The 21,945-nt window shown below is 36.7% G+C and overlaps 1 pseudogene; it reads right to left on the bottom strand.

Annotated features, from left to right (window-relative positions):
- Positions 1-7,041: 7,041 nt before the first annotated feature.
- Positions 7,042-7,926, bottom strand: LOC101360437 (40S ribosomal protein SA pseudogene; annotated as a pseudogene).
- Positions 7,927-21,945: the final 14,019 nt, after the last annotated feature.

Below are 21,945 nucleotides of genomic sequence, written 5' to 3'. Positions count from 1 at the left end.
TCAATTGACGCAGAAAAGGTGTTTGACAAAGTCCAACACCCATTCATGATAAAAACTCTCAACAAAATAGGAATAGAAGGGAAATTCCTCAATATACTTATGGGCATTTATACAAAGCCAACAGCCAACATCATTCTAAATGGATAGACTTTGAAAGCAATTCCCTTGAGGATGGGAACCAGACAGGCATGCCCTTTATCGCCACACTTATTCAACATTGTGCTGGAGGTCCTAGCCAGAGCAATTAGGCTAGAAAAAGAAATAAAGGGTATCCAGATTGGTAGAGAAGAAGTCAATGTATCTCTATTTGCAGATGATATGATCTTATACACAGAAAACCCCAAAGAATACACCAGAAAACTACTGGAACTAACAGAAGATTTCAGCAAAGTTTCAGGAGACAAGATAAAAATACAAAAATCAGTTGGATTCCTTTACACCAACTAAAAGAACCTTGAAGAGGAAATCACCAAATCAGTACCATTTACAATAGCCCCCAAGAAGATAAAATACTTAGGAATAAATCTATCCAGAGACGTAAAACAACTATACAATGAAAAGTATAAGACACTATTGCAAGAAACCAAAAGAGACGTGCATAAGTGGAAAAACATACCTTGCTCATGGATAGGTAGACTCAACATTGTGAAAATGTGAATTCTACCGAAAGTGATCTACAGATACGATGCAATCCTGATCCAAATTCCACCAGCATTTTTTAATGAGATGGAGGAACAAATCACCAACTTCATATGGAAAGGGAGGAGGCCCTGCATAAGTAAAGCATTACTCAAGAAGAAGAACAAAGTGGGAGGCCTCACACTATGTGATTTTAGAACCTATTATACCACCACGGTAGTCATAACAGCCTGGTACTGGTACAACAACAGATACATAAAGACGAGTGGAACAGAATTGAGAATCCAGACATAAATTCATCCACCTATGAGCAGCTGATAGTTGACAAAGGCCCAAAGTCCGTTAATTGGGGAAAAGACAGTCTCTTTAACAATTGCTGCTGGCATAACTTGATATCCATCTGCAAAAAACTGAAACAAGACCCATACCTCACACCTTGCACAAAAACTAACTCAAAATGGATCAAAGACTTAAATATAAAATCAAAAATAGTAAAGATTATGGGAGAAAAAATAGGGACAATGCTAGTAGCCTTAATTCATGGCATAAACACAAACGAACCATAAATAACAATGCATAGGCACCAGAAGAGAGACTAGGTAAGTGGGAACTCCTAAAAATCAAACACTTATGCTCATCAAAAGACTTCACCAAAAGAGGAAAAAGACAACCTACAGACTGGGAAAAAAAATTTAGCTATGATAAATCTTATCAGTGTCTAATCTCTAAAATGTACAAGACACTACAACAAAAAGAGAAATAACTCAATTAAAAAATGGGCAAAGGATATGAACAGGCACTTCACCAAAGAAGATATTCAGGCAGCTAACAGACACATAAAGAAATGCTCACGATCATTAGCCATTAGAGAAATGCAGATCAAAACTACAGTGAGATATCATCTCACCCCAACAAGGCTAGCATTAATCCAAAAAACACAAAATAATAAATGCTGGAGAGGTTGTGGAGAGACTGGAACACTTAACACTGCTGGCAGGAATGTAAAATGGTACAACCACTTTGGAAATTGATTTGGCGCTTTCTTAAAAAGCTAGAAATCCAGCTATCCTGCTCCTTGGAATATATCCTAGAGAAATAAGAGCTGTCACACGAATAGATATATGCACACCCATGTTCATTGCAGCACTGTTCACAATAGCAAAAAGATGGAAACAACCTAGGTGCCCATCAACAGACGAACGGATAAACAAATTGTGGTATATCCACACAATGGAATACTATGCAACAAAAAAGAACAACGCTGATGCCGTGAAACATATCATGGAGGAAGCTGGAGGGCATTATGCTGAGTGAATTTAGTCAGTCACAGAAGGACAAATATTGTATAAAATCACTATTATAAGAACTCAAGAAAAGGTTTAAATACAGAAAAGAAATTCTTTGATGGTTACGAGGTTGGGGAGGAAGGGTGAGGGTTATTTACTAACTAGGTGGTAGATAAGAATTATTTTAGGTGAAGGGAAGGACAGCACACACTACAGGGGAAGTCAGCACAACTGGACTAAACCAAAGCTAAGATGTTTCCTGAATACAATCAAACACTTTGAGGGACAGAGTTGCAGGGGTAGGGGTCTGGGGACCATGCTTTCAGGGGACATCTAGGTCAATTGGCATAACAAAGTTTTTTTAAGAAAATGTTCTTCACCCTACTTTGGTGAGTGGCGTCTGGGGTCTTAAAAGCTTTCAAGTGGCCATCTAAAATGCATCAATTGGTCCCAACCACCTGGAGTAAAGGAGAATGAACAGCACCAAAGACACAAGGAAAGTATTAGCCCAAGAGACAGAAAGGGCCACATAAACCAGAGACTTCATCAGCCTGAGATCAGAAGAACTAGATGGTGCCTGGCTACCACCAATGACCACTGTGACAGGGAACACAACAGAGAGTCCCGGATGGAGCAGGAGAAAGGTGGAGTGCAAAACTCAAATTCTAGTAAGACGACCAGATTTCTAATGGTCTGACTGAGACTGGAGGAACCCCGGGAAACATGGCCCCTGGATTCTCTATTAGCCCAGAACTAGAACAATTTCTGAGGCCAACTCTTCAGATAGGGATTGGACTGGACTGTGGGACGTAATGTGATACTCGTGAAGAGTGTGCCTCTTAGCTCAAGTAGATACAAGAGACTAAACGGGCTGCGTCTGTCTGGAGGAGAGATGGAAAGGCAGAGAGGTTTAGGAGCTGGTTGAATGGACATGGGGAATCGGGGTGGAAAGGAGGAGTGTGCTGTCACAGTATTGGGAGAGCAATTAGAGTCACATAACAATTTATGTATAAATTTTTGTATGGGAAAAATAAAAATGAAATAAAAGAGCAAGTTTCAGGGTCTCTCCTGACATCCATTTTGGTCTGTTTTTTTCTTTCCAGTCTTTTCTTTCTTTCCTGTCTTTTTAATGACCTTTTACTTTCTTCATGTATGATGTCCTTGATGTTATCCCACAACTCATCTAGTCTTTGATTGTTAGTGTTTAATGTGTCAAATCTATTCCTGAGATGATCTCTAAGTTCAAGTGGAATATAGTCAAGGTTGTAATTTGGCTCTCATGGACTTGTTCCAAATTTCTTCAATTTCAACTTGAACTTGCATATGAGCAACTGATGGTCTGTTCCTCAGTCAGACCCCGGCCTTGTTCTGACTGCTAATATTGAGCATCCATCATCTCTTTCCCTAGGTGTAGTTGATTTGATTCTTGCATATTCCATCTGGTGAGGTCCAGTGTGTGTTTGCCATTTATGTTGTTGAAAGAAGGTATTTGCATTGAAGAAGTTGTTGGTCTTGCAAAATTCTATCATGCCATCTCTGGTGTCCTTTCTATCATCAAGGCGATATTTCCCAACTACTGATCATTCTTCTTTTTTTCACCTTTTGCATTCTAACCGCAGTAATTATCAATGCATCTTGATGGCATGTTTGATCAATTTTAGACTGAAGAATTTGGTGAAAATCTTCAATTTTTCATCTTTGGCCTTAGTGGTTGGTGTGTAAATTTGAATAATAGTCATCTTAACTGGTCTTCCCTGTAGGCACATGGATATTATCCTATTACTGACAGCATTGTACTTCAGGATAGATCTTGAAATGTTCTTTTTGACGATAAATGTGACACCATTCCTTTTCATTTTGTCTTTCCCAGCATAGTAGAGCACATAACTGTCTGATTCAAAATGGCCAATACCAGTCCATTTCAGCTTGCTACCGCCTAGCATTCCACTTCATTTTTGACGACTTCCAATTTTGCTAGATTCATACTTTGTACATTCCGCGTTTTGATTATTAGTGGCTGTTTGCAGCTGTTTCTTCTCATTTTAACATGACTGTGTAAGTCTAACTTAAACCTGGATGTTTTAGTTGCTGGAAAAAAGAGAGGGGCTACTTATCTAAAACTTTCCTCCAAACATTCAATTCATGGGAAAAGAGATTAAATTTTGCAGTATAGATTAAATATTCACTTTCATCACTTATTCTTTATTTTTTATATTTTGTTCACTTCCTAAATATTTATTAAGGGACCACTTTATAAGTTAATAAGTTAATCTTTCAAGACACTGGATAAACAGCTCATGCTGGTTACAAAAATTACCAATTTTCCTCAGATCAGAGATTGAAATATTTATTTTTAAATCCTTCAAGAAACTGACACAAATTTATTATTCATTTGATAAATTTAGATTTTTCTTTACAAATCATATTTTACTACACCATATTGAATACTTCATTAAGAGATTTCATTCACCTCCATCATTTTCAAATTATGTTACATACAGTCTTACAGTTGTTGCTATTATTAAAATTCTGATGCTAGCTACATCCTTGGAGAAGCTATGCTATAAGATATGTCAGTGTAGCCATTCATCAGGAGATAAGATCAAACTAAAATTTTAAAAAGTAATTAACAAAATAAAGTATAAGTACAATTAAAAAATGCATTACTAATATTCCCATAATCTTTCTAGGGATAGTAAAAAGTAATCTGTTAACTGGTTTGAGGTGTATACTTAATTTCATAATGGAACTATTCTGTAATTCAAAACTAACTTAAGAAAATCAGCTGAGTGTACTGAAAAATGTAATATCAAGACAATTTCTTGTGTCTCCATAATTGAAGTATGTGTTAGTGTTATGTTCAATTTTATATGAGGAGGTTTAGGAAACTACATCAGAGCATTAAAAAACATTGAGGTAAATACAGTAAACGGAAACAAATCTGTCGTATATTTTCATTCAAAAATATACCAAAATATAAGGTAAAAAAAAATTACTTCCAGAACTTTCAGCTTTTACTGATGATACACAGAACTGGAAAGAGAGTCTTTCCATCAAAACTACATGAAAAAACTGAATAATAGTGAAATTCATATTTTTTTTAAACCCATCAGATAGCTGAAGTTCCAGGACAGTTAAATAGCCTGAAATCTAAGAAAATGCTGTTGCCTCCTAATAGAGATAAGTGTGAGCACCAGCTCATCTATGGCAGAAAAATGGAACAACAGAGATGACAACGATAAGTGGTTGAGAAGAAATCAGATAAACAATTTAGTGGATTGCTAAAGATTAATTATAAGGAGTCCCTAGGTGGTGCAAAAGGTTAAGCACTTGACTACTAACCAAAAGGTTGGTAATTTGAAACCACCCGGAGGTGCCTTGGAAGAAAGCCCTGGAGATATGCTTCCAGAAGGTCACAGACATAAAAAACTCTATGAAACTCAGTTCTACTCTGCACGTATGGCGTCATCATGAGTCAGAATTAACTTGAAGACAACTGTTTTTGTTTGTTTTAAAGGTAAAGTATAGCCTTGCATGATAATGTAAAAATTCTGGTAACATCAGAAACAAGGGAAGCTTGCATCTTCTTGTAGGTTCATTTTAATGAACCCCTTTCAGTACGTGGAGTTGATTTAGATAATGAGATTATAGACTTTGAGCTGACGCAGTCATGAATTGAGACTCATGTGGCCCTCAGGAAGTGGTGGATTCATTTTACATTTGGAAAGAATGTAAATTTTGGGGGGCTGTAAAGTGGAATGTAGCAGCTGCTTTTAGAATGGGTCCCAATGATCTCCCATCTGTTGGTATTCACTTCCTTGTGTAATGACCTCTCCTTTTGTGCAAGCTGATGCTTCTAATGATTAGAATACAGGAAAAGTGATGGAATGTCAGTTCTAAGATTAGGTTATAATGGACTTTTAGTTCCATCTTGCTTGCTGGCACTCTCTCTCTCATGTTCTTTCATGTCCTTTTTCTAATGAATCAAGCTAGAGAGACCCACATGGCAGAGAATCGAGAGCAGTCTCCAAGCCTACCACCAGAAAGGATCTGAGGCCCTCAGTCCAGCAGCCCAAGAGGAAGTCAATTTGGCCAATAACCTTGTAAGTGAGCTCAGAGGCAGGTTTTGCCCAGCTGAACTTTCAGATAAAACTGCAGCATCAGTGGACATCTTTACTGCATGCTTGTGAGAACCCTGAAGCACTGGGTCCTGCTAAGCCATGGCTGTATTCATTATCCCGCCCCAAAACTGTGTGATAATAAATATGTATTGTTTTAAGCTGCTACGTTTTGGGTTATTTGTGATGCATCAGTAGATAACTAATACAGAATTTGGGGGCAAGACAGGAGACCTGAGAAAGCCTCCCTCTGAGGTCCAGGTCTGAAGGAGAGACGTGGCCACTGCTGCAGAACACGAGCGAATCTCATCCTGGACCCTTTTCCCTAAAGATCAAAGGTTTTAGGTCACTGAGGGAAGGGTAGCAAATATTGTACCTCACAAGACACAAGTGAAAACTTATTAAGGCTGGGGGAAGGGAAATTATATATATATATATATATATATATATATATAAAATTACATACATACATATATACACACACCCAAGAAGATGATAAAATGCTATATATATATACATATATATATATATATATATATATATACTTCCAAAGTAAATGAGAAATACTTTTTTCAGGTAGATCAAAAACTAAAAGAAATCATTACCGGTAGACTTGCACTACAAGCAACGTTAAAAGAAGTTCTTCAGGCAGAAGGACATGGTACCAGACAGAAATCGAAATCTAAGCAAAGATATGAAGACCTTGGAAAATGGTTCAAATGAAAATTTATTCATAATAAAACAGAAAACTGGAGGCAGCCAAGATGTCCTTCAATAGCTGAATGGATAAACAAACTGTAGTACATCCATACAGTGGAGTATTATTCAACAATAAAAATAAATGAGCTATAAAGCTTTGAAAAGACATGGAGGAAACTTAAATTCACATTGCTTAATGAAAGAAGTCAGTCTGAAAAAGCTGCATATTCTATGATTCCAAATACATGACTTTCTGGAAAAGGTAAGACTATAGATAGAGGTCAGTCATTTCCAGGGGCTTAGCAAGTGGGGAGGGGGGACAGATGAATACGTGGAGAACAGGACTTTTTTTCTTTTAGAAACTGATGTTGATTTTCTGTCAACATTATTTCTGTTTTCTGAAGCTTGTGGAAGAACAGATAAGAGCACTCAGTGGTTTTTTCCATCCACTCAGTAGCCTGAGCAGTGGGGGCTGCAAACTAGTCTTTAGTTGTAAGCTGACCACTCTAGTCTTCAATAAGAAACTGCTGAATAAGGAACAGAGGGTACCTGCCTTCAGAGCAGTCTGCATCCTCAGGTAGAGCAGCAGTAAATTCAGGAGCTGGTACAGTTCATTCACCCTGTGACTGCTCCTTGGTCACAGCCTTTTCAGCAGTTGCCTGCTCTTCCTTTTCAATCTCTTCAGGATCACTGTAGAAGTAGAGAGCAGGCATGACCTCCCACAGGTGCTCTTGGAATCTTCCCGGGTCAGCATCCATCACATCAGACCCACTGAGTGAGCTCACTTCTTGTTATATGGTATGGCAATATCCACAGAATTCAGAGGAGAATCTGTATTACACATGGCATTGGTAGGCAGTTTAACATAAGACACTTCTCTAAGAGGCTGGTGGTCAACCCTGGGATCAGTAACCACCAGAACATGTGGCTCCTGGGAGGTAGCCTGGATCTGGTTAGTGAAGTTTCCAGAAGTGAAGTGTCCGGCAATAGGAGTAAATCCAGTGGCAGCAGCAAACTTCAATGCAGCCCACTGGCTGGTATTCCTAAGTTCTCTTCAGGTTTATGATGTAGATGCCATGACTTTTCCTTTTCCTTAGGTTGCTGCCACCTAAGTGGGTTCCTGCTGCAAGAAATTTGAGAATATCCTCCTTCTTCATTCGCAGGCCATCAAAGGCTCTGGACATTGTGAAAGTTTCTCCTTTAAGCTACAGCGAGAACCAGGGACAATGCTACATGGACCCTTCTCTGGGTAGCACGGGAAAGTGGAGCACAGGGCATTTTTAGGGCAGTGAAATTATTCTGTATGATACTGTAATGGTGGATACATGATGTTATGCATTTGTCAAAACCCATAGGACCGTAAAAAGCAAAGAGTAAACTCTACTATAACCTATGAACTTTAGTTAATCATGATGCATCAATATTGGTTCATGAATTGTAACAAATGTACAACATGAATGTAAGATAGTGGTAATAGAAGAAACAGCGTGCAGGAGGCAGAGGAGTATATGGGAACTCGCTATTTTCTGCACGTTTTTTCTGCAAACTTACAACTGCTCTAAAGAAATTAAGTCCATCATAAAAACTATTATTATAATTTAAAAATACTCAAGATATAATTGACTGCTTATAACAAAATACTAGCAACATTTTGTAGTCCTGTAGCATAAATAGAAGTAAAATAATATGACAAAATAGCACAAATAAACAAAAAGTTAGGAGCATACTGTAGTAAGGTTCTTACACTGTTCATGAAGTAGTATAACATTACTTGAGTGTTGACTATGATTAATTAAAATGTATATTGTAAACTCTATATAACACTTTAAAACTTTAAAATAAAGAGTCATAAATAATAAGCCACTAGTGGAGATGAAATGGAATCATAATACTTATTCAATATAAAAACCAGCAAAAAAAGAAAATTTTAACAAAGAAATAGGAAAAAGAATCAGAACAAGCGGCATGATTTTTTCAATCCAATAAATCATAAGTTATATTAAATAAAGTAATCTAAACATACCAATTAAAAAATGGAAGTTCAGGTGGATTTAAAAAAGAGAGATCAACTACATACTGTTTAAAAGAAATAAATTTTGAAAATAAAGCCATAGATAAGTTAAAAGGATGGGGGAAAATACGCCATGGAAACACCAACCAAAAGAAAGCTGAAGTAGCTCTTTTAATTTCAGAAAGAGTAGACTTTAGAACAAGGGAAATGTTCAGAAATAAAGTGGGACACTACCTAATGATAAAATTTATGAAGAGGATGTTTCCATTCTAAATGTGTCTGCACCTAACAGAGCTTCATAATACATGAGGCAATAACTGATAGAAATGAAAGGAAAAATAAACAAATTCCCAACTATATATATATAACATTACTTCCAATAAAGACTTATCCTGAAATGCAAGTCTGGCATTAATGAAAGTTTATCCATGTAAATCAAGGGAAAATAAGGTTCAGAAATAGATGCACTCGTACATGGCTATTTGGTTTACAACAAAGGTGAAAAGGCAATTTAACGAAGAAAAGATAGTGTTTTCAATGAATGAGTTGGAACAGTTGAACATTTATATGAAAAATAATGAATTACTTGTATGATTACATGATTGCATGCATTTTTTCAAAATACATAAAACTATACACTAAAGATTGTATTTTACTGTATGTAAATTTTACCTCCACCATTCATCTGTCAGCTTGTCGTACCTCCATATTCTCCAACACTGCATTCATCATTGGTTGTGGATTGCTTCCAGAAACAATGACTCTTACACTCTGGTTTGTGTGTTCTTGGAGAAAGAAAACAAAACAGAACTTGCCGACAGAGTTGCAGGTATTTACTACATGTAGCCTTTTGCAAAGTGAGGTAAATGCCACCGGGATATGGACAAGGCCCTGATACCATCTACTATAACATATATGTCTATAGATTCATTTACATATATTCTTCCCCACCAAAAAAGGAGAATACCTCAATAAACTAGTGTAATAACACAGCCAAATGCAGTTGTATGTAAAGATTCTTAGGTATACCAGTTATACCAGTGAAATTTTGTTAATAGTTCTTTTCACTTTTAAAGGTATCCTATTTCAGAAAATGAATTATAAAATGATGTATTATATACATAAAAATATTTTAAAAAAGCAAAAATAGGGCCGCAAATACATAAAAATATATATCAGCATAAGTTAAAATTGAAGCCATCAAAGTAAGCCATATAGTTTAAATTATTGCACTTTTCACCAACCAATCTCTCATCTGGGTAATACACCTAACAGAAAAAGAGTCAAGTACGTTATACAGAAACAAAGAAAGATTTTGCTCAAAACAAGCACTCATTTTGTTTCAACAAATAATTGCAGGACCTTTGTAATTTTAAGTAATTTAATATTCTAACAACCCTATCATGACAGCATGATGACATCCCACATCATATATGAAGATTAATAGGGTTGCACTATATACTCAGCCTCATATAACTAGTCAGTGGCAGACCTATGAGTTGAACATAGGCAGTTTTGTTTGGGGCATTGCTTTTAACCACCAAACTATGCTGCCTGCACAAAGTTAACGGAAACATTATATTTCCTATAAAACATTAATCCTTTCTTTCCTTGGCCACAAAGGAAAATAATTCTCTAAATTTTATGTTTGCTTTGTGTCATATCCATTTGGCTATATAAAGCATTGCATTTTAGTTTGTAGTATTTTTTTTAATGAATAAATTATCTTATTCTTAATAGTATTATTGATTTACTCCAAGGAACCTCTGTCACAGGCCATGTTTTTCGGCCAGAAAAATCACCTTAAACTTTTTTTTTTTTTTAATTCTCTGGAACTTTTTCTTCTGTTTTCTCATTTCTTTTCAATCATTTCATACAGGTTTCCTTCACGACTGAGAATTTAGATATTCAGAAGGTTCTAGCATCTTGATATTAGGTTGTATGAACCTGATATGAAACCCTGTGGTATCTAATTTCTGTCATCTCCAGATTAGAAAGAATGGCTCCCTGGAGCAATAAAATCTGCATAATCAGAGGACAGGAAGGACAGAAGAGGGTTTGCCTTAGGGATGGCTGGAATTAGAGGATCACACACTATTAGGATTCAATTTCTCCAGCACATGTTTGCATACCACCACCACCTGCCATCTCAAGATGTGTTCCTTCACTCACTGGGGACCAGGTTGCCTCTCTGGGATCACAATCTAATAGCTTTGCAACCAGACAGGAAGGGAATTTAAAATTGATATTTATCTTTATCTGAGAACAGTTGAAGGGACTAGAATAAACAGGGACTAGACTAATCCCAACCATATTCTTCCTGTTTAAATTATTGCACTTTCCACATGGCGGCACTTTTTATATTAACTTATTTTAATCCTTACCACAAGCCTATAGAAGACCAGCCAACTTGTCCTATAAAAAAGCAACCAGCCCCTTGCCGTTCAGTTGATTCCAACTCATAGTGGCCACATAGGACAGAGTAGAACTGCCCCATAGGGTTTTCAAGGAGTGGCTGGTGGATTTGAACCGCCGACCTTTTGGTTAGCAGACAAACGCTTAACCACTGCACCACCAGGGCCCCACCACAGCCTATGAGATTTTATTTTCACTCTCAGTTGACAATTGTAAAGCTGAAAGATTTTAAATGATTTATGCTAGGTCACATAATGATAATGAGGAGGGACTAAAATTAGACTCAAGACTTTCTGATTTGGAAACAACTATCATTATAATAATCAATGGAAAACGAGATCATTCAAGAAAGGAAGTCTTGGTGAAATCATATAACCTTCAGAGCCTGGCAAATGGTATCGGGAAGGGAATCCAGGAACCATGAAGAAGAATTGGGAAAATGTGAATCTGATGCCTGCTATGATGAAATCTGACCCATGTTCAGCGAAGCAAAGGAAATTTGATAAAGGCCATAGGCTACTTCCTAAGACTCCTTCCACATGATTATCGTTTGCACTAAGAGTACTTTAGAATCTTTGCCTTCCATTCCTCCTTAAAAAGTCTGTGTTTCTTTAAGTTATATCTGAAATTTTGCAGGTTTCTGACAAGTTCAAGTGAGAATATCTATAATAATGTATTGAATCCCAAATTGTGTCCCCCCAAAAATGTGTGTTAACTTGGCTAGTTCATGATTCCCAGTATTGTGTGATTGTCCACCATTTTGTTACTTGACATGAGTTTCTTATATATTGTAAATCCTACCTCTATGATGTTAATGAGGTGGGATTAGTGGCAGTTACGTTAATGAGGCAGGACTCAATCTACAAGATTAGATTGTGTCTTAAGGCAATCTCTTTTGAGATATAAAAGAAAGAAGCAAGCAGAGAGACCTGGGGACCTAATACCACCAAGGAAGTAATGCAGGGAGCAGAGTGAGTCTTTTGGACTCAGGGTTCCTGTGGGGAGAAGCTCATAGACCAAGGGAAGATTGATGACAAGTACCTTCCTCCAGAGCTAACAGAGAGAGTAAGTCTTCCCCTGGAGCTGCACCCTGAATTCGGACTTCTAGCCTACTCGATGGTGAGAAAATAATCTGTTTGTTAAAGTCATCCACTTGTGGTATTTCTGTTATAGCAGCACTAGATAACTAAGACAATATATTTTTTTCAATTATGTACAAGAATAGAGAAAGCAATAGAAGTAATATTGCTGGTGACTAACTTATGAACTAGGCAATATCACTGGTAAAAAGTCTGTGGCTAGTGTAAATGATTAACCTGCTTGGCTGGTAACCCAAAAGTTGGTGAATTGAGTCCACCTAGAGGCTGGTATCTACTTCTGAAGAAAGAAAGGGCTGGTATTTACTTCTGAAAAATCAGCCATTAAAAACCCTACGTGTGTAACAGTTCTACTCTGACACTCATGGTGTCACCATGACTCAGTTAGGCAACTGGTAAACACACTGCAAACCCAGGCCTAGTGACGCCCAATTTAGTTCTGACTAGATCTGGCTCTAAGGGAAAAATATATATCACATAATACAAAAACAATAAATATGCACTATCTCATTCAGTAATTTAAAGACCCTTCAAGTCAGGTGCTATTACCTCTTTTATAGAGGAAGAAGTAGTGGTTCAGAGAGATGAACTACCATGTCCAAGATCACACAGTTTATAGGAGCAGAGAGTGTGACAAACTATTCCAGAAACTCTGACAATATACATACTTTCACCAGCATCAATTTTTTTTTTTTAAGTTACATAAAACCAAGCCAAACCAAGTGGGCATCCTGAGGATATCTTTATAAACAAAAATGGAATGCCAGCTTGGTTTGAACTTGAAATGCCCCAAAGAGAACTACATAATTTATTTGCCAATATTAAAAAAAAAAAGTGTACAAAAAAGCCTTGCTTGCTGCACTGTTTTTCATTTAAAACTTTTTTATATGTATAAATAAATACTACTATAATAGTTCCCCCCAAAAGTCAACATCTATAGTTTTATAGTAAATATCCCTCACTGTATTTTATAGGACAGTGTTATCACAAGGTTTCTATCTTTATTTTTAAGCAATTGCTAACATTCTGGATTTTTTTCTTGGCTTTATACTAGTGCTCTTTCCATAGACGAATGTTATAACCCAATTGACTTGGAAAGTAATATTTATTCTACTCACTAGTCCTGTTACAAATTTCCTTATAGTCCAATTGAGAGTGCTTGTGTTTACATTGAATAAGTCTGTTTTTACACATAGCAAGCATAAATGTTTGGAGGCAGAACTAATCCATGCTCTAGAAGCCAGGTTGATGGTTATTTTGGGTGCCGGGTGGTGACTAGAAGAGGAAACAGGAAAACTTTTGGGTACTAGTAATGTTATTCTTCTTGATCTGCTGCTGGTTACATGAATGCATTCAGTTTTAGACAATTGATCAAAGAGAATGTGGTATATTATTTTTCTGTGTCTTTATTTGACTTTAGTATATTTTTAAACAGAAAATGTTGTGAAGTAAAAAGCCCCCATTAAAAAAAGTTATTTTGTTAATGATAATTTTGACAGATTTTAAGAAAATTGTGGGAATAACTGAGAGGAGTATCTAACCACTCTCTTGGCATATAGAACTCCATATTTCGCTCAAATTTTAAATGTCTTTGGTTTTTAAATCTAAATATAGACAGTGCATGACTTGATTTAATTTTCCAAATTCATTTATTTGACCCTGGACTTCACTGACCCCTCATGTTCTGATTTTAAAAATTAGTTTGTAAACCTATCTTTGAAATAACTTCAGGATATTAAAATAATATGTTTTGAGGTCTTTGATCAGAATTGATTAATGGCAACTGTAATTTTACCACACTAGTTATAACTACATGAAAGAAGGTCAGACCATATTCATTTGGGGAAGCAAATTAATACTGTCACAGTAATAACAGTTATATCTGTGATGCTCCCAGATTTTCTCTAGTATAGACCTTTCTTCTGAGATCCAGACCCCTGTGTCCAACTGCTTCCTTCATAACTACAGTTGACTATCTTACATTCAAAAAAAATAATACTAACCTTAGGATTTCCAAAACAGCCCCTTCAAGACCCTATAAACCTCCTCTTTCTTCACGTTCCCATTGCCGTAAAAAACATTAACATCTAGCTATCCAGGTGCTATACCAGGAAACTTGTAGCCCTTCTTTTTAAATCCGCCCTCACTTCTCAAATCACCAAATCCTGATAAATCACCTTGTAGTGGTTTCCTGATCCCCTTAAAATTAAATTCCTAACCTTCTTTTCATTCCTTAAACATTCCAAACACTTGATCACCTTAGAGTTTTAACATATACTATTATCCCTGGAATTTTCTCTTCCCATTCTCTGCAAGGTGGACCTGTTCTCATCCTTCAAATTAACACAATTAAATTGTAAATATATTTGTTTACCTGTTTATTGTCTGTATCTCTGACTGGATGATAGACTTTATGAGGCTGATGCCATATTTATTTTGTTTCCACCTTGAAACCATGTTCCAGCTCACTTTCTGATACATTGAAGGATAAAAATGGAAAGTTTCTACACTGCAGTTCAAGAAAGGGACAGAGTGATTGCTCTTTGGCGGTTGTCCTAGTCTGTGAACAAGTAGCTACCTAAACCAGTTCTGTCAATCAACGGGAGACAACCATTCAATAATCATGCAAATTTTTGCATTAATCAACCAATCAACAACAGATTCACTTCACTGACTATACATCCACAAATAATGTCCAATGAATTTTACTTCCTTCTGAAACTACATCAATTCTTGAACACTATGCTTCCTCAAACTGTATATAAAATCAGATTATTGATTTGTTCAAGGAGACTCTGCCTTGCAAATACACTTAATCCTGGCTTCTGAAGTGGTAATGTCAGATCTTTTTTGTTGGTTTGTTTGTTTCTGATATTAAATGTTGGCTTTTTCTTTCTTTTTTTTTAAATTTTTTCCCATACAAAAATTTGTACATACATTTTTATGTGACTCTAATTGCTCTCCCCATACTGTGACAGCAGACTCCTCCTTTCCACCCGATTCCCCATGTCCGCTCAACCAGCTCCTAACCCTCTCTTCCTTCCCATCTCACCTCCGTACAGAAGCTGCCCATTTAGTCTCTTATATCTACTTGAGCTAAGAAGCACACTTCTCACGAGTATCACTTTATGTCCCACAGTTCAGTCCAATCCCTGTCTGAAAAGTTGGCCTCAGGAATTGTTGGCCTCTGGGCTGATAGAGAATCCAGGGGCCATGCTTTCCAGCGTTCCTCCAGTCTCAGTCAGACTATTAAGTCTGCCCTTTTTACTAGAATTTGAGTTCTGCACCCCACCTTTCTCCTGCTCCATCCGGGACTCTCAGTTGTGTTCCCTGTCACTGTGGTCATTGGTGGTAGCGGGGCACCATCTAGTTCTTCTGGTCTCCTGCTAATGAAGTCTCTGGTTTACGTGGCCCTTTCTGTCTCTTGGGCTAATACTTTCCTTGTGTCTTTGGTGTTCTTCATTCTCCTTTACTCCAGGTAGTTGGGACCAACTGATGCATCTTAGATGGCCACTTGCAAGCTTTTAAGACCCCAGATAACACTCACCAAAGTAGGGTGCAGAATATTTTCTTAATAAGCTTTATTATGCCAATTGACCAAGATGTCCCCTGAAAGCATGGTCCCCAGACCCTTACCCCTGCTACTCTGTCCCTCAAAGTGTTTGATTGTATTCAGGAAAGTTCTTAGCTTTGATTTAGTCCAGTTGTGCTGACTTCCCCTGTAGTGTGTGCTGTCCTCTTCACCTAAGATAATTTGTATCTATCTAGTTAGTAAATAACCCTCTCCCTCCCTCGCCACCCTCCTAACCATCAAAGAATGTTTTCTTCTGTGTTTAAACCTTTTCTTGAGTTCTTATAATAGTAGTGTTATACAATATTTGTCCTTCTGTGACTGACTAAATTCACTCAGCATAATGGCCTCCAGCTTCCTCCATGATATGTTTCATGGCTTCATCGTTGTTCTTTATAACTGCGTAGTATTCCATTGTGTGGATATACCATAATTTGTTTATCCATTCGTCTCTTGATGGGCACCTAGGTTGCTTCCATCTTTTTGCTATTGTGAACAGTGCTGCGATGAACTTGGGTGTGCATATATCTATTCGTGTGATGGTTCTTATTTCTCTGGGATATATTCCAAGTAGCAGGATAGCTGTATCATATGGTACTTCTATTTCTAGCTTTTCAAGGAAGCACCAAATCTATTTCCAAAGTGTTTGTACAATTTTACATTCCCACCAACAGTATATAAGTGTCCCAGTCTCTCCACAATAAGTGTTGGCTTTTTCTTTGAAGAGAACTCAATAAGAAATAGAATTACAGGTAAGAGGTATAAATAAAATATAGCAGAGCTGGCATATTGTCCTTGGAAAGAACATTGAGAAAAGTTTACAAAGCCATTATTTGAAGTCATTTCTTCTTTACCCTTCCTCTTTCTTATTAATCACATATCCAGTGAGCACTTTCTGTGAGCTAAGTACTTTTGATACTTAAGTAAACAAAACAAGCAAAGACCCTAGATCAAATATTTACCTTTAATCTCCCTCTTTCTGATGAATTGTCTTGCCAGGTGAGCCCCCGAAGGTACTTCTGAGTGTGTTCACTAAACTTAAAAAAAACAAAACAAAAGAACCCCAACATTTGCTTGATTGACAGGGCTGATTATTTTTAATAAACAAGAAAGAAAGGAAGCAATGCCTGGTTTAGTTGCTAGTATCTATTCCTATTTCTCAGTGACCTTTCTCTACCTTATACAACATAGACCTAACTTCTTAATGAGGTGTTGTCTAATGAGAGGGACTAATTTTCTCAATGGAGCTGGCATTAAAATCTATACTGTCATGTCTGCTATCCCACAATATTTGAATGGTATTGAGTATATTAACAAATTAGAAAAGATAGATAAAATGTGGGAAAAAAATTAACATAATTGCGAAGTTCAGAAAGTGGCTGATTGTGAGTTTCAAGTAGAGCATGAAGGATTTTACTCCAACTGTAAAAGCTGGGGAAAGAAGGCTCCATTCTTTGTGAAAACAAAGGTGAGAGTAATATTGTGGCTACAAGGATGTGAACCTTGTATTAGTTTCATTATGAAATGAAACAGTTTTGGAGGGAGTTTAGAGTTCAAAAATATTTTATGCACATGCACATCGGAAGATAAACATAAGTTCCTAACTCAGGATTTTTAGCTGCCTTGAACAAAAAAGCAAAAAGCTGGTTGCCATGGAGCCATTTCCAGCTCATTGCGACCCTACAGGACAGAGTAGACTTGCCCCATAGGGTTTCCAGAGAGCACCTAGTGGATTCGAACTGCTGGTCTTTTGGTTAGGAACCATGGTTCTTAACCACTATGCCACCAGTGTTGAGCAAAGAGTGTGGTAAATTAGACAGAACAATTGTGAAGCCAATTCTTATTGGTCTTAGGTTTAAGCATACACTATATACTCACATGTACTTTAAGAAAACTTGTCTCTAAGCACTACTTTTCTTGAAAAACATTAAAATTAATTTATGAATCTAGATCACCTACTAACATAACAGAGGAATAGCAGCCGTACATCATGTTCAAATTTAATATTTATGTGATATGATTATTAGAATGATAAGAATGATAACATTTAATGATTTCATTCATGAAATGGAATGTGAAGGTATTATATATATGCATATAAAAATATATACATATATAGCATTATTTAAAGAGTTCCAATAATTCCATAGTCATATTTTAAGTAGTTTTTAAATTCCTTTTTAGATGTAAAAAAAGGTGACAAAGACCCACTAAAAAAAGAAAAAAAAAAAAAACCTGTTGCCAATTCTGACTCATAGTGACCCTATAGGACAAAATAGAACTGCCCCATAGGGTTTCCAAGGAGCAGCTAGTGGATTCAAACTGCCCACCTTTTGGGTAAAAGCTGAGCTCTTAACCACTGCACCAACAGGGTGATTGGCATTCCCCATGTTGAATTCTAGTTATGAGCTCAAGAACCAACGGCTGCTGATAAAACAAGAGGGGAGGAAGTTGTAAAGACTTTTGGGTTTTGTCAGAGACCATTTACTGGGCATGTTGTTTTCATAGATGCACTTAAACTGGTAAGTGGTTTGCTTCACACAGACAGGGAACATCTGTTCCATAATGATTGTACCTATTTGAGTGAGTTAAGCAAGTGGCTTTTTTATTGTTCATTCTGTCAAGGTCTAAGTTCCACATCGGTAATTATTTGATGCAAAAAACCCAAATGAAATTTCTACATCATTTCTTCCAGGCACTAATTCCTTCTACCTTACTGGAAAATAGACATCTGAGAATGGTTCATAGGCAGTTAAAGAAACAACAAAAGTAAGAACCTACAGCAGTAAGTCAGACCATACAAAATACATCAGCCATTCCATCTAATTTAATTCTTGCTTTAACTAATAAGTCATGATAAGAACATACACAGAGTATTAGAAATTCTGCTAAAGTAGAAGGAAGATAAAGATGTCCTCTATACAGCTATCTCTACTAGCAGAATGCAAAGATTACTGTTCTATAGAGAATTTGGATTGCTGGTCTAGGGACAATATTTTGAAATGTGTCAAGGACAGTAGAGAGAGTTTTGTTAAGAGTCAAGTAGCTTTGGAGATGATCTATATTATTATGTATTCTCTGTTGATATGAAAATCAATATTAGATGAATTTCTCCATTTCTTTTGTTACCCCTCTTTTGAATTTTTTTTCTCACTTCTATAAATGTAGTCTTAGTTTTCTGGGCTTTTTTTTTTTTTCCTATTATCATATTTTTGAAACTAAAGAAATTTCACAAACTCTTAATTTATGTTCAGTCAACTGTTGAATGTTTATAGTTTAAATTGCTCCTGTAATTAATTTTTCCTAGTTATTTCCAACAAAGGATGATATGCAGGAACAGGGAATAGACCAGGTTCAAGGAGTCAGGGATATTCAGTCAAGCAGATAGAATAAAGGATATTGGACAGACTGAATAATAAGCAACCAGAATTCCCACACCCATGAAGGAGAATCCATATGAAAACCCTTGACCATACAAGCAGGAAACCTCCATTAATAAGATTTCTTGTTAGAGAACCTAGTGGTTTGCACTAGGATTCAAGTTTGATACCAGATTCAGGTTGGGGGTGGAGGTGGCACAATTGAGGAAACCTTAAATTTTCATGGGAAAGAAGGTAGCTTGCTGAACTTCAACTCAAGAATGACCTCTAAAGCACAAGCACAGTCAGTGGAACTAGGGCACCTGGTAGGCTGGGCCATGAGGGCTTTAAAGAACAGAAATTTATTTTCTCACAGTTCTGGAGGCTAAAGTCCAAATCAGGGTCTTAGCTGTGTTGATCCATTCCTTGTTGGTAGCCCTGGGCATTCCTTGGTTCTTGGTGATCCTCGAATAGCAACTCTCTCCCCCAGTAAGTGCTTTTGAGTCTGTGTCTAATCTGTTCTTTTTATAACTTAAAAGTGATTAGATCTTGACATGCTCTACATTGTAATGACCTCATTAACATAACAAAGAAAACTTTATTTCCAAACAGGATTACATCCACAGGAATACAGATAGGATTCCAACACTTATTTTGGGGTATATAAGTCAGTCCATGAAGGAGCCCTGGTAGTGCAGTGGTTAAGCATGCAGCTGTTAACTGAAAAGTTAGCAGTTCGAACCCACCATCCACTCCACGGAGAAAGATGTGGCAGTCTGCTTCCATAAAGATTTACAGCCTTGGACATCCTATGGAGGACTTACTCTGTCCTATAGCGTTGCTATGAGTCAATATCAACTTGACAGCTATGGATTTTGGGTTGGTTTTTGGTAAATCAGTCCATAACAGTGCTTAACATCCCTCTCATGGAGTGTGAGTTGGACTTAGTGATTCTTTTCCAAAGAATAAAGTATAGAAAGATAACACTAGTAATTTTACAGTGGGGACACCTGGCAGACAGCAAGTGATCAAGGTTAACATCATCTAATGTCATGTAGATATCGCATATTCACTGATTTGCTATGAAGAGGAAGACACTTCATTTCTGTGGTATTCTTCCTGACAATACATAACTCCAGTCTCATAATGAGAAAACAAATTGAGGGACATTCTACAAATCATCTGACCCATACTCTTCAATACTCTCAAGGTCATGAAAACAAGAAAAAACTGACAAACTGTCATAGGCAGGAGGAGAAAAGGGAGACACAATGACTAAATTTAACATGGTATCCTTAATATCATCCTGAAACAGAAAAAGGATATTAATGGAAACACTGGGGAAATCCCAGTAAAGTCTGTAGTTCAGAAAATTGTGTTGTGTCAATGTTAATTTCTGAGTTTTGATCATTATGTCATAGTTATGTAAAATGTTAACATTATGGGAAGGTGTCTGAAGCCTATATGAGAACTCTCAGTATTATCTTTGGGACTCTTCTGTAAATTGAACATTAATCAAAAATGAAAATTTTAACGTAAAAATAGAAGTCTAATTTTTATACCACAGGTCATACTTTTATATTTGCAAAAATTTAGACAAGCATTATGTAAATAGTTTGTGAAAGAGTTGATTATCACCTTGCTAATATGTGGTTTCAACTTTGTTGTATACATTAAACATTCTATAGAAAGCAACTAATAAATAACAATCAAAATTCTCCTCTGACCTATATCATAATTTAATATAACATTTTCCATTCAGAAGTGAGCTTAAGTGTAATGTAAACAATGTTCAAATTCCTTATACAACATTGTAAAGATCTGCTGGAACTTTCCCTGACCCAGATGTATCATTATTAGACACTTGGCTCAGAAAATCTCTTTATTGAGCAAACATGAACATCAACTTCATTTTTACCCATCTTGCCATTCTCAGACTCTTATTTTGACATAAAATAAATCTAATTAAATACAGCCTTTGTATCCTCACGTAAACAATTAAATAATCTCAAATATTTCTTCTTGTTTAAAAAGTCCTTGTTTGCTCCCTAAAGAGTATTTATATGTCTGTATATATTTTTCATGTTTCAACAAATGAAGGCTACACTGGAAGCGCTCACTCATCCATGCCAAGAAATTTGGAAGACAGCTACCTGGCCAACTGACTAGAATAGATCCGTATTTGTGCCCATTCCAAAGAAAGGTAATTCAACAGAACGTGGAAATTATCCAACAAGATTATTAATATCACACGCAAGTAAAATTTTGCTGAAGATAATTCAAAAATGGTTGCAGTAGTATATCCACAGGGAACTGCCAGAAATTCAAGCTGGATTCATAAGAGGGCATGGAACTAGGAATATCACCAGTGCTGATCTCAGACAGATCTTGGCCAAAAACTGAGAATACCTGTGTTTTATTGACTACGCAAAAGCATTCAGCTATGTGAATTGTACCAAATTGTAGATGATATCATGAAGAATGAGAACTCCAGAACACTTAATTGTGCTCAGAATCCACTTGACCGCAACAAGTTTGGTTTTTGGTAATTGTGCTCATGAGGGACCTGTATGTAGACTAAGAGGCAGTTGTTCAAACAGAACAAGGGGATACTGTGTGGTTTAAAATCAGGAAAGGTGTGCAGTAGGGTTGTATCCTTTCCCCATACTTAATCAATCTGTATGATGAGCAAATAATCTGAGAAGCTGGACTATATGAAGAAGAATGTGGCATCAGGATTGGAGGAAGAC

Source organism: Trichechus manatus, unplaced genomic scaffold (assembly GCF_000243295.1).
Source record: "Trichechus manatus latirostris isolate Lorelei unplaced genomic scaffold, TriManLat1.0 scaffold00114, whole genome shotgun sequence".
In the NCBI taxonomy this organism is placed as follows: domain Eukaryota; kingdom Metazoa; phylum Chordata; class Mammalia; order Sirenia; family Trichechidae; genus Trichechus; species Trichechus manatus.
This window is presented reverse-complemented; position numbering and strand designations above follow the sequence as displayed.